This window comes from Henckelia pumila, chromosome 4 (genome assembly GCF_033568475.1).
Source record: "Henckelia pumila isolate YLH828 chromosome 4, ASM3356847v2, whole genome shotgun sequence".
Classification (NCBI taxonomy): Eukaryota; Viridiplantae; Streptophyta; class Magnoliopsida; order Lamiales; family Gesneriaceae; genus Henckelia; species Henckelia pumila.
Window position 1 is genome coordinate 58,420,902 of NC_133123.1, and position 13,337 is coordinate 58,434,238.

The following is a 13,337-nucleotide window of genomic DNA, read 5'->3' on the forward strand; positions in this document are numbered from 1 at the left end:
AATTATGGTAATTAGCTATATTATGTACCACAACAAATTGAGGGTATCCTAAAATACCAAGAATGAATTCTGAAAACTTTAAGTGATAAGTGCAATTTTTGCACTTATATTTTATATGATTTAACTTTGCTTTTGTTATGTATCGAGCTATATTATGCATTTTTGTGATTGTTTGTGTCATTTGCAGGAATTTGAGGAACTACCATTTATTTGGATTAAAAAGGTGGGAAATGTGCAAAAAGAGTGAAATAAAAGCGCGCGGAAAGAAGGAAACAAATGGACAGACCCCAGATGGGCGACCCAACGCCCGACTTGATGAGCTCAATGTCAAGAAACAGGCACCCCAGCACCTGTAGTTCACATTTGAAGAAGAGAAATTATTGGCGATCAGCGCCCCCATGCACTGTTGCAGCGCACCCGCTCCCGAGCCACCTACCAATAGCGCACCCGTGCAGCAAAATTCCAGAATTTGGAAAATTTTTGGCATGGTTTAAAAGGAAACATTGGGGCATATTTTAAAGGATTTTATCGAGGGTTTGCAAGAAAAAAGACAACTAGAGACAGTTAGAGACCAAGGAGAAGGGAGAAGAAGCATTCTTGGCACGAAGACGGACGAAGCGACTTTCGGGGACGAAGAAGCATCATCTACCTTCGTCTTTATTTCCTTCCTTCTCCTTATTTTTGAATGATGTTCAAGAACATTCTTTGTTTGATTTTTATTTTCGTTATGAACTAATTCCTTTGTCTAGAGGGACGACGTAGCTTGACTTGAGACCATGTTTTAGATATTTTGACTGATATATTAGAATTCTTCATTCGGTTTATTTGTGTTTTCCTGAATTGATTGCTTTTAATTAACTGATCACTAGTTTAATTATAATATTTATTTGAAGTTTAGTGTTGCATGTTTTTTGCTCGCAAGCGTGCGGTGTCAAGTAATAATATAGGAATTAAGTCCAAGTCGATCCCACAGAGAATGAATAAAATGATTATATATTAAATATGTGCAACTTATCAAATCCTAATCCTATGTAGAGCTACGAAAATGATTTGAGTTTAATCAAATAAAATTTTAAACTAAAACTTTGCAAGAAATAATAAGTAACCACGACTTCGCAAGATGAAAATTCAATAGGAGATAAATGCTAGAGGTTCAACTTCACTTGACTTTCCACCACAATTTATTTTTATTGATTGTTTAATTATAAATTCTTCTAGTTTATTAGCCAAGAATCCCTATTATTTTCTACTACCTCTCTCGAGTGTCAAACAAAAATTCATATTCAATATCAAACTCAATATTTCTATCTAAGTTCAACTATTAAATCCGGTAAATGGCACGAGAATTCTTCTAACAACTTATATGGAGTTATATGTCTCTCGAACAATATAAACACCATAGATGTATTTTTTTCTATGTCATATTCAAAATCTCCTATCTCTAGTGATAGATTCTAAATAAAATATCATTCAATCTATGGCCAGTAAACTGAAAGCATTAAAATCAGGAAAACACAAATAAACTGTGCGAAGAATTCAAATATATAAATCAAACTATCCAAATCATGGTTTCCAGTCAAGATCCGTCTACCTCTAGACTAAGAAATTAGTTCATAACGCAATTTAAAAATCAAATAACACATGTTTTTCAGACAATCCATCAAACTAGAAAAATAGAGTTCAAAGAGAAACTAGAACGAAGTAAAATTAAGCTTTTCCATCGCTGGATGTCGCCGTCTTCTGTCTTCGTATCTAGTTCTTGAGATCTTGTGCAATCCAATCTCTAAATAGTCGTCCCCTATTCTCTAAATGCTCTCAAAACCCTCGAAACCTTCAAAATAATCCATAAAATCCTTTTTAAACTCGATTAAAGACTTTCAATATTTTTGGACACTACGCAGCGTGGGTGAGCTGTTGGAATAGCGCGGGTGCACCCTCCTCCGGCGCGGGTGCACCGCGATCTCCACTACATGAGCGCAAGTGCGCTGTATTCCTGGCGCAGGGGTGCTGATCGTCCTATAGCTTGGGCGCTGGTGCGCCGGACTGAACTTCATCTTTGCTTCTTTAATTTTCTTATTCCATCATTTTTCACTTCATTTTCTCAACATCAATTGATTATTACCTAGATTCCTGCAACTACACAAAAAACAAGAAAACATGCATAATATCGCTCGATACATCACAAAAATCAAGTCAAATCATATAAAATAAAATTGCAAAATTATCACTTATCAAATCCCCCAAACTTAAACTTTTTCTAGTCCCGAGCAAAATAAAACAAATAAACGAACAAAGAACTAAGCAACACACAAGAAAGCAATAAAACTTAAATAAACCAACCGGCCTCAGATGTTCAACAATTAATCCATGTGTAGCTAATTTTCTCAAGAGTTCTCGTGTGTGTGTGATTAGCCAATCTCATCTACCCACCTAACTTTCGATCAAATCATGCAACCAGTAAGCTTCAAAGAATAATTAATCACGCCCTCTAGTTTCAAAATACTCTCCACCAAGTTCAACTTTTACTCGCATAAATGAAAAGGACTTTTCAGTTATTACTTATTTTTCATAAAATCACCGGATTTTGCACCAGGTCTTTTTTTAGCCCCATTTTTTTCCGCATACTTAGCTATAAATAAAGATAGGATTTGGATTTCAATCCCCTAGTATATAGCTCGGATGGAGCATCAACCCCATTTTATCCGCAAACTTAGCCATGGATTGGTGATTTGGATTTCAATCCCCTTCCAGGCCTAGATGGGTTGTCAAAACATTTTTTCCTGTTTCTTTGGCAACTTTTAATCATTCAATAAAAAAATTTCAATTAAATTGCCTAAATCATTTCTGCGCTTGTATCAGTCTACCTCGGTCTTGAGTATAAATCACCAAAGTTAAGAATCAAATTATCCAATCCACTTAAAAAAATCCACATAACTGTTTCTACTTATCAAGAGTATCGACAGTCAAGTCTATAGTGCGTAAAATGTGAGAACTCAAGATACAATGTAGCCAACACTAGATTATATGCTCTTTATCTATTTCCAACTCATCATCATAGGCCATTTTTCTTTTTCTTTTCTCTTTTTCACAATTTTTTTTTAAAAAAGACAAACACATAAACTAACAATAAAACAGACACAAAACACAACATGCAAAAAACACAATACGAACTATAAAAATAAAAACATGACACAACTGCAGGATCCGGAAAACACTTCCATTAAAAAGCAACATCACATACTAACCAAACAAAATAACGCTAAAACACACAAAATCCCCCCAAACTTAGATTTGTGCATTGTCCCTAATGTACACTGAATCGATAAAATAACAAGGGAATACACATACCTATGGCGACGACCGTCATTGGTCATCGCCCGCATCATCATCATGGGGCTCTCGGCCGATGGTGGGTACTGTGGAGGCCAAGCAGGCTGTGGAGGAAATGGAGGGACATCAGATGATGTAGCTGGAAAACACTGCTCCAAAACAGATGTGAAATCCATCATATAGTCCATGAATATGTCGGTCCAATAGTGAAACTGCTCCATATCTTGCTCCATATCTTGCTCCAGTCGAGTGAGTTGGGAAAGAATAGTCTGAGAAGCGGCCGCAGGTGCGGCTCATGGCTGTCGGAAAACGGCAGGCGGGTGGTCTGGTGCTTGGTCCTGGGAGACAGAAATGGCTGCTCGAGGCTTCAATAACTCCTCGGTGTCATCCCAAGTGACACCAGCAAGGAGACACAAATCGGTGATAATCGATGGATGTGTGAGTCCTGCTGTAGTAGTGCCGGTAGAGCAGTGAATAATGGAGTCCTGGATGATGTGTCCGAGATCCATGGACTTGCCTGTAACAATCGAATATACTAAAGCAGCCCTCTCCTATGTGATAGTGGTGGTATGATCGGACGGTAGAAGCCGAGATTCCACAAAATAATACCAACCTTTTTTGATACCCAGTAAATCAGCCTTGGCAAAGTACATTTTTACCTTTGAATTCACCTTCCATTCAGCACCCTCTCGACATAGATGCTCACAAATTTCTTCAAATTCCTGCTGGTCGCTAGTATACTCTGCATGCTCATCATGCAAAATCATGGGCAAGGTATACAAATTGTTGATGGTATGCGCATCAAACGCCACCAGCTTACCTCTCACCAACACACACAAATGTTCGTTCTTAATCTTCAAATTTGCGTAAATTTCTCTAACCACTGGGACAACAGCATCCCTCGGTTGTTTCATGAAGTTAAGCCACTGTCGTGCCTCTCCCATCTCTCTAACGGCATGAACACTCCGACATAGATCAAAGCCTCGTTCTTTCACCAACGGTTTTTCCAACAAAACGGTATAATGAGCGGCATCCGCCTCATCCCAAAATCTATTATCCGCAACATCCGCCGACGAAGATGAGGCAACTTTCTTCTGTTTTCTCTTAGGCCCCATATCAAAAACTTGGTGTGCACATAATTTTTTGACAACTCCAAACTCAACCACAACCAACACACTTCCAACTCCAACAATTAAATCACTTCAATAGAAACCCAACAACACCACAACCACTCAATTCAACTTCATCCAAAAAAATTCCCCAAATTTTCGAAATATATAGGGAGTAAGCCAATTACCTCAATTTTGATAGCTTTGGGCGCTTAGAAGTGCAAAGGCCATGTAATATCTCAAAATTAATTCCAAAAGACCTGTAGATTCAAACTCTCTGTTGTAATTAAATATCAAGATCGAAAATTCCCAACGGCGATGAACCCTAGCTTCGAATTTGAGTAGATTTTGTAGGAAAATGAGATGTAAAACCCACAAATTGAAGTGCCAATCACAAATAAGGGATGATCTCGGCCTTAGAGGGGAGGAATGTGAATTTATGGAGCTTCAAGCCACGAAGAAGGCGAAAGAATCTGTAAAAAATAATGAAAGTCGTGACTTATAAATCCAGGAGCGTGGGTGCGCTATTCTGCGAGCGCGGTTGCGCCGCGTATTGAGTCATAATTCACGCGGGTGTGCCCTTCACATGGCGCGGGTGCGCCAAACTTGGTTACAAAAAGCCAAATTTTTGCCGAGTTACGCACGGGCGCGCCCTCTACCTCGCGGGTGCACCGCGTTAAGATCACCAAGAGCGCGGGTGCGCGATCTCGAAACCAAATATCCGATTCTTCTGCCACTTTGAGCGCGGGTGCTCCTTGGAAAATAAAAAAAAAACATGAGAAATTAATTAATCAATTTAAGAAATTATTTATGACATCAATAAAAACTAACACTAAAATGACAGAAAAGTAAAAAAATAAAAGTAAAGCTAGAACAATAAAAATTTGGGTTGCCTCCCAAAAAGCTCTTGATTTAACGTCGTCAGCCCGACTTTCTTGGTGCTTTTACACAGGCTTGATCAATGCAACTTTCTCAATGTTCTACACTTCATTGCCAAAATAATGTTTCAACCTCTGCCTATTGACTTGAAAGGTCTGTCCATCATGACAACTCAGTTTAATGGCTCCATAGGGATGCACTTTCACCACGGTGAACGGACCAGACCATCTATATTTCAACTTCCCTGGAAATAATCGGAGACGAGAATTAAATAATAATACATGTTGACCCGGCTCGAATTCTCTCCTCAGTAATATTTTGTCATGCCACTTTTTGTTTTTTTCTTTGTAAAGCTTGACATTTTCGTAAGAATTATTACGAAACTCCTCTATCTCATTCAACTGCAACAGTTGCTCTTTGCCAGCAGCTTTCATATCAAAATTCAATTTTTTCATAGCCCAATACGCTCGATGTTCTAACTCCAATGGCAGAAGACATGCCTTTCCAAAGACCAACCTATATGGCGACATGCCAATCGCAGTCTTGAACGCAGTCCGACATGCCCATAATGCATCATCCCATTTGATTGCTCAATTTTTCTGGTTAGTTTTGACCGTCTTTTCCAAAATTTGCTTGATTTCCCAGTTGGATATTTCAGCTTGCCCATTTGTTTGTGGATGGTATGCACATGTCACCTTATGCCTAACACCATATTTTGTCAATAATGAATTAAAAACCTTATTACAAAAATGCATACCTTCATCGACTGATAATGACTCTTGGAGCTCCAAACCTTGTGAAAATATTTTTCTGGACAAATTGCACCACTACCCGAGCATCATTAGTGGGGGTGGCGATTGCTTCCACCCATTTCGAAACATAATCAACATCCAATAGAATATAAGATTGACCAAAGGAGATGAGAAACGGTCCCATAAAATCAATTCCCCAAACATCAAACAATTCAACTTATAAAATATTAGTAAGGGGTAATTCATGACGCCTAGATATGTTTCCCATACTTTGACATCTATCACATGATTTTACCAAGGTATAACTATCTTTAAACATATTTAGCCAATAAAAACAAGATTTAAGTACATTGGCGGCTATCCGTGAGGCTCCAAAGTGACCACCATACGGTGCAAAATGACATTTTTTCAGAATTTCACTCGTTTCGGCATCATCCACACATCTCCTTATCACTTGATCCGAACACTTTTTGTACACAAAAGGATCATCCCATAGATAAAACTTGGCATCATGGAAAAATTTATTTCTTTGCTGATGATTAAGATCTGGAGGCAAACCTAAACAAGAAAGAATATTAGCAAAATCAGCAAACCAAGGTAGTTTAGAATTTACCTCAAAAAGATGCTCATCAGGAAATTGTTCCTTGATGAGTTCATATTCATCTTTTTCTTGCAACTCCAAACGAGACAAATGATCCGCCACTAAATTTTCACTCCATTTCTTGTCTCGAATTTCAAAATCAAACTCTTGTAGTAAGAGTATCCACTGAATCAATCTTGGCTTGGAATCCTTTTTGGCAAATAGATAGCGAATTGCTGCATGACCAGTATAAAAAATTACTTTAGAGCCAATGAGATACGACCTGAATTTGTCGAATGAGAACACCACAACCAACATCTCTTTTTCCGTTTAGTGTAATTTTGTTGTGCTCCGTCAAGAGTGCGTCTTGCATAGTAAATTACCCGAAACATCTTATCTCTTCTCTGCCCCAAAACTGCTCCCAAAGCATAATCTCTGGCATCACACATCACTTCAAACGGCTCTTTCCAATCAGGTACAATCATAATAGGCGCAGAAATTAGTGCCTCCTTGATCTTTGTAAACGCTTGCAAACACGCATCATCAAAAATAAATGGTGTATCTTTTTCTAATAAATTACACAAAAGTTTAGTAATCTTATAAAAATCTCTAATAAAGAGACGATAGAACCCGACGTGTCCCAAGAAGCTTCTAATGGCTTTCACATTATTTGGTCGTGGAAGATTTTCAATCCCAACCACTTTTGCTCGATCCACCTCAAACCCATTAGATGACACTTTATGTCCAAGTACTATGCTCTCTTGAATCATGAAGTGACATTTTCCCAATTAAGTACAAAATTATTTTCTTGACAGCGCTGCAAAACAAGGGTCAGATTGTGCAAACAATGATCAAAAGAAGACCCAAACACAGAAAAATCATCCATAAAAATTTCCATAACTTCCTCCACCATGTTCGAAAAAATTTCCATCATGCACCGCTGAAAAGTAGCCGGTGCATTACACAACCCAAATGGCATTCTCCTAAAAGCATAAGTACCATAGGGACATGTGAAAGTTGTTTTCTCTTGATCCTTTGGCGCTATAGAAATTTTATTGTAACCAGAATAGCCATCTAAAAAGCAGTAATGTTGGTAACCAGCCAACCTATCAAGCATTTGATCAATAAAAGGAAGAGGAAAATGATCTTTTATAGTAGCCTTATTCAACCTTCTATAATCAATGCAAACTCTCCAACCAGTGACAGTACGAGTCGAAATCAACTCGTTTTTCTCATTTTTAAACACATTCATACCTCCCTTTTTCGGCACAATCTGTACTGGCGACACCCAAGAACTGTCAGATATAGCATAAATAATACCAGCATTCAATAATTTCAACACCTCAGCTTTTACCACTTCTTTCATCACAGGATTTAACCTCCTTTGATGATCGACATATGGACTATACGACTCGTCCATTAAAATTTTATGCATGCAAATATTGGGACTAATTCCCTTGATACCAGAAATTGACCAACGCAAAGCAGATTTGAATTTTCTCAAAATTCTTAATAATTTATCTTTTTCATCAAGAGTAAGAGAGGATGAAATAATTACCAGGTAAGTCCAATTATCTCCCAAAAATGCATAGCATAAATGACCTGGCAATTCTTTCAATTCAGGAGTAAAAACTTTACCTCTTTGATGGGCTCCTCAGGCAATTCTTTTATTTTTTCTTGGCCCTCTTTTTCCTTTGGCAAACTTTCAAGAGCAAGAAATTTCTCTCTAAGTTCCCAATCTTCACCAACAAATTGGGTTACAGAATTAATTAAGGATCTAGACAATGCATCCTCCAACTCTATTCCTGCACCAAATTATACTCATAAGAATTAAATAAATCAATGCGATTACAAGAATTTAATTCATCTTTGTATTTCATGATCTTATAAATATTGAAAGTGACCGCTTCACCATCAACTCGTAGAGTTAATTCACGCTCCTGCACATCAATTAACTCTCTACCAGTCGCCAAGAATAGCCTCCCCAAAATTAGAGGGACATCTTGATCTTCTTCCATTTCAAGCACTAAAAAATCAGCAGGAAAAATAAACTTATCTACTTTTACCAGTACATCCTCCACAACTCCTCTAGGATAAGTCAGAGAATGGTCAGCCAACTGTAGAGTAATTGTGGTTGGTTTCACCTCGCCAAGCTCCATAGATCTGAAAATAGACAAAAACATTAAATTAATACTTGCACATAAATCACGTAATGCCCTATTAACAGTTGCACCACCAATAATACAAGAAATAGTAAAACTCCCTGGATCTTTAAATTTTTGTGGCAGTTTCTTTTGCAAGATGGCGCTTCACTCCTCGGTCAACTTCAATGTCTCAAATTCTTCAAGCTTTCTTCCTTGCCATCACATCCTTCATGAATTTTGCGTATTGTGGCATCTTCTCCAAAGCATCAGCAAATGGAATATTTATATGAAATTTCTTGAAGATGTCAAGAAACTTATAAAATTTCTCAACCAACGCTTTTTTCTTGAACCGCTGAGGATATGGCAGAACAAATTTTGGCACAGGCGGTTTCTCAGGCACAAATGAAGACTTGCTGGAATTTTTGCTATCATATTTTTCAGACTCTATCACTATCTCTTCAACTTCTTCATCATCTACTACCTTTGGGTCATCAACCCCAAGTTCTTTACCACTTCTCAAAGTAACAGCCTTGCATTGCTCCTCTCCCTTGGATTAACCTCAGTATTGCTAAGAAACATCCCTTGGATTAACCTCAGTATTTCTAAGAAACATCCATCTCTGTTGATTATTCAATGCATTTGCCAATTGACCAATTTGTGTTTCAAGATTTTTTTTATAGAAACGCTCACATTGGTCAATTGTGTCTCCATACTATTCAGCTTATTCTCATTCCTCTTAAATCTTGTGGATGACTCTGAAATAAAATTATGCACCAAATCTTCCAAAGATGATTTACCCTCACCATTCTGAGTATTGAACCCCAGAGGAGGATTCGACACATTCTTATTCTTTGCATAGGAAAATTCTCATGATTACGCAAACTAGGATGATATTGATTGGGAGCAGGATTACCTCAATAGTTGTTGTAATTTCTGTTGTTCAAATATTGAGCTTGCTCCACACTCTCAAATCCATTAGCAAAATTTACGGCACTCGCCAGAGATGTCTTCTTAGTAGAAACTTGATTCCCTTTGGTCAATGCAGCCGACTGTGTAGAAATAGTAGCCATTTGAGCAGTCAAGGCCCTAAATGCATCAACTTCATAAACTCCAGCAGGCTTCCTTATTGCAGATCTCTCACTCGGTCACTGATAACTATTAATAGTCATTTGCTCAAGCATCTCATATGCCTCCGCAGGAAATTTAAATAATATCGAACCACCAAGAGTATCATCCACAGAAATACGAGTTGGCTCATTCAAACCATTGTAGAATAATTTGATCTGTTCCCAATCTAGAAAATTATGGTTCGGACACTTCCTAAGAAATTCCTTGTAGCGCTCCCAAGCTTCATACACTAACTCATGATCTTGCTGTTTGAAAGTTGTGATCTCAATTTTTAGTTGGGCAGACTTGGCAGGCGGAAAGTACTTAGCTAGAAATTTTGATGACATGTCCTCCCATGTAGTGATGCTTCCAAGATGTAATGACTGCAACCAAATACGAGCATTGTCCCTAAGAGAGAACGGGAACAATCGTAGTCTGATGGTGTCCTCAGTAACAACATGAATTTTCACTGTGTCAGAAATCTCTAGAAAAGTACGCAGATGCAGATTCGGATCTTCAGTGGCTGCACCCCTAAACTGACTCTGCTGCACCATATTAATCAAAGCTGGCTTCAACTCAAAGATATTTGCAGTGATGTTCTGCCAAGCTATTCCAGAATAATGATTGTTGATCACCGGTCGAAAGTGATCTTTGATTGGCAATGGAGCATTATTGACAACTCTTTCTCTTTCTTCAGTCATTTGTTGCAACTCTTCTCTTCTAGCTTTTCTCAAGGCTTTAGCAGTTTTCTTGATTTTCGGATCAAAGAGCAATGAGTCGTAACTTTGGTTTTTTTGCATAAACTACATAGATAGGAAAAATTTAAAATTAGAACCAATAAATTAAAATAAAATTATCTAAATCAAAATTAAGACTAATTAGCTCAATTTAATTATAAATCAAATAAAATTCACTCCCCGACAACGGCGCCAAAAACTTGTTGCTTGTTTTTTGCTCGCAAGCGTACGGTGTCAAGTAATAATATAGGAATTAATTCCAAGTCGATCCCACAGAGAATGAATAAAATGATATTATATTAAATATTTGCAACTAATCAAATCCTAATCCTATGTAGAGCTACGAAAATGATTTGAGTTTAATCAAACTAAATTTTTAAAACTAAAACTTTAAAAGAAATAAAATTAAGTAACCACGACTTCGCAAGATGAAAATTCAATAGGAGATAAATTCTAGAGGTTCAACTTCACTTGACTTTCTACCTTTCTATTGATTGTTTAATTATAAATTCTTCTAGTTTATTAGCCAAGAATCCCTATTATTTTCTACTACCTCTCTCGAGTGTCAAGCAGAAATTCGTATTCAACAGCAAAGTCAATATGTCTATCTAAGTTCAACTATTAAATCCGGTAAATGGCACGAGAATTCTTCTAACGACTTCTATGGAGTTATATGCTTCTCGAACAATATAAACACCACATATGTATTTTTATATGTCATATTCAAAATCTCCTCTCTCGAGTAATAGATTCGAAATAAAATATCATTCAATCTATGGCCAGTAAACTGAAAGCATTAAAATCAGGAAAACACAAATAAATTGTACGAAGAATTCAAATATATAAATCAAAATATCAAAATCATGGTTTCCAGTCAAGATCCGTCTACCTCTAGACTGAGAAATTAGTTCATAACGCAATTAAAAATCAAATAACACATGTTTTTCAGACAATCTATCAAACTAGAAAAATAGAGTTCAAAGAGAAACTAGAACGAAGTAAAATTAAGATTTTCCTTCGCCGGATGTCACCGTCTTCCGTCTTTGTACCGAGTTCTTGAGCTCTTATGCAATCCAATCTCTCAATAGCCATCCCCTATTCTCTGATGCTCTCAAAACCCTTGTAACCTTCAAAATAAGCCATAAAATCCTTTTTAAACTTGATTAGAGACTTTTCATATTTTTAGATACCCCGCAAGGCGCGGGTGCGCCCTCCTCCGGCGTGGGTGCACCGCGATCTCCACTACATGAGCGCAGGTCAGGGGCGCTTATCGGCACATTTTTCTTCGGAAATGCTCTACTAGCTCGGGGGCGCTATAGCTTGGGTGCGAGTGCGTCGGACTGAACTTCATCTTTGCTTCTTTAATTTTCTTATTCCATCATTTTTCGCTTCATTTTCTCAAAATCAATTGATTATTACCTAGATTCCTACAACTACACAAAAAAACAAGAAAACATGCATAATATCGCTCGATATATCACAAAAGCCAAGTCAAATCATATAAAATATAAGTGAAAAATTAGCACTTATCATCTAGCACTTAGAAGAGGGTATTTTGAATAGGACCATGAGAAAATACATCGTTGGTTTTTATAGAGTTCGGGAGGCCTATAACTCCAATGAAGCCGTTAAATAATTTGTTCTATTTACCGAATTTGATATCTAAACTTTGATATGAATATTGAGTTTGATATTAGATAAAAATTTCTACTTGTCACTTGGGAAAGGGAGTAGAAAATATTGCGAATTCTTGGTTAGTATACTCGAATAATTTATGATATAGATTTATTTATGAATTAAACTTGTTAATAGTCAAGTGAAATCGAACCTCTAAAATTTGTCTCTCATTGAACTTTCATCTTGAAATTCATTGTTAATTAATTTTATTCATTATAATTTTTAGTTAATCAAATTCAAACCATCATCGTAGCTCCTAATAGGATTAAGAATTTATTAATTGAAAATATTTAATATAATATCATTTTATTCATTCTCTGTGGGATCGACTCGAACATATTCTTTTATTATAACTTGACATTGTATGCTTGCGAGAAAAAAACACGCAATAAGTTTTTGGCGCCGTTACTGGGAAATGAATTTTATTTGATTTATATTAAATTGTGCTAATTATTCTTAATTTTGATTTAGAGTATTTTTTATTTTATTGGTTCAAATTTAAATTTTTTCTCCTTTGTTTATACAGTTTATGCGAAAAATCCAACGGCTCACTTCTCTTTGATCCGAAAATTGAGAAAACTGCGAAAGTCTTGAAAAAACAAGAAGAGAATAGTTGAAACAAATGGCTAAAAATAGAGGAGGAGTGAAAATACTGGTCCGGTGCCAATCAAAGATTACTTTAGACCAGTGATAAACAATCACTATTCTGCAATTGCTCAGCAGACTATCACTGTTAATAATTTTTAATTGAAGCCAGCATTGATCAATATGGTGCAGCATAATCATTTTAAGGGTACAGCTAATGAAGATCCAAATTTGCATCTGCGCACTTTTTTGGATATTGTTGATATTGTGATAACTCATGTTGTTACTGAGGACATTGTTGTGAAATTTCCTCGCAAGTATACGAGTGTCAAGTTTTAATATAGTGAATAATTCAGATATCGATCCCACAGGGAGTAAAATGAAAATATTTAGTACTTGTAATTAAAATAGTCTAAACTTTATCTAAAAAATCAATA

The 13,337-nt window shown here is 36.7% G+C and overlaps 1 non-coding gene across 1 annotated transcript; it reads left to right on the forward strand.

The window, feature by feature from the left end:
- Window positions 1–10,093: 10,093 nt before the first annotated feature.
- LOC140869887 (small nucleolar RNA R71) lies at window positions 10,094–10,200 on the forward strand. The gene has a single exon (XR_012146877.1). It is a non-coding gene; the product is annotated as a small nucleolar RNA R71 (small nucleolar RNA).
- The last annotated feature ends 3,137 nt before the right edge of the window (window positions 10,201–13,337 follow it).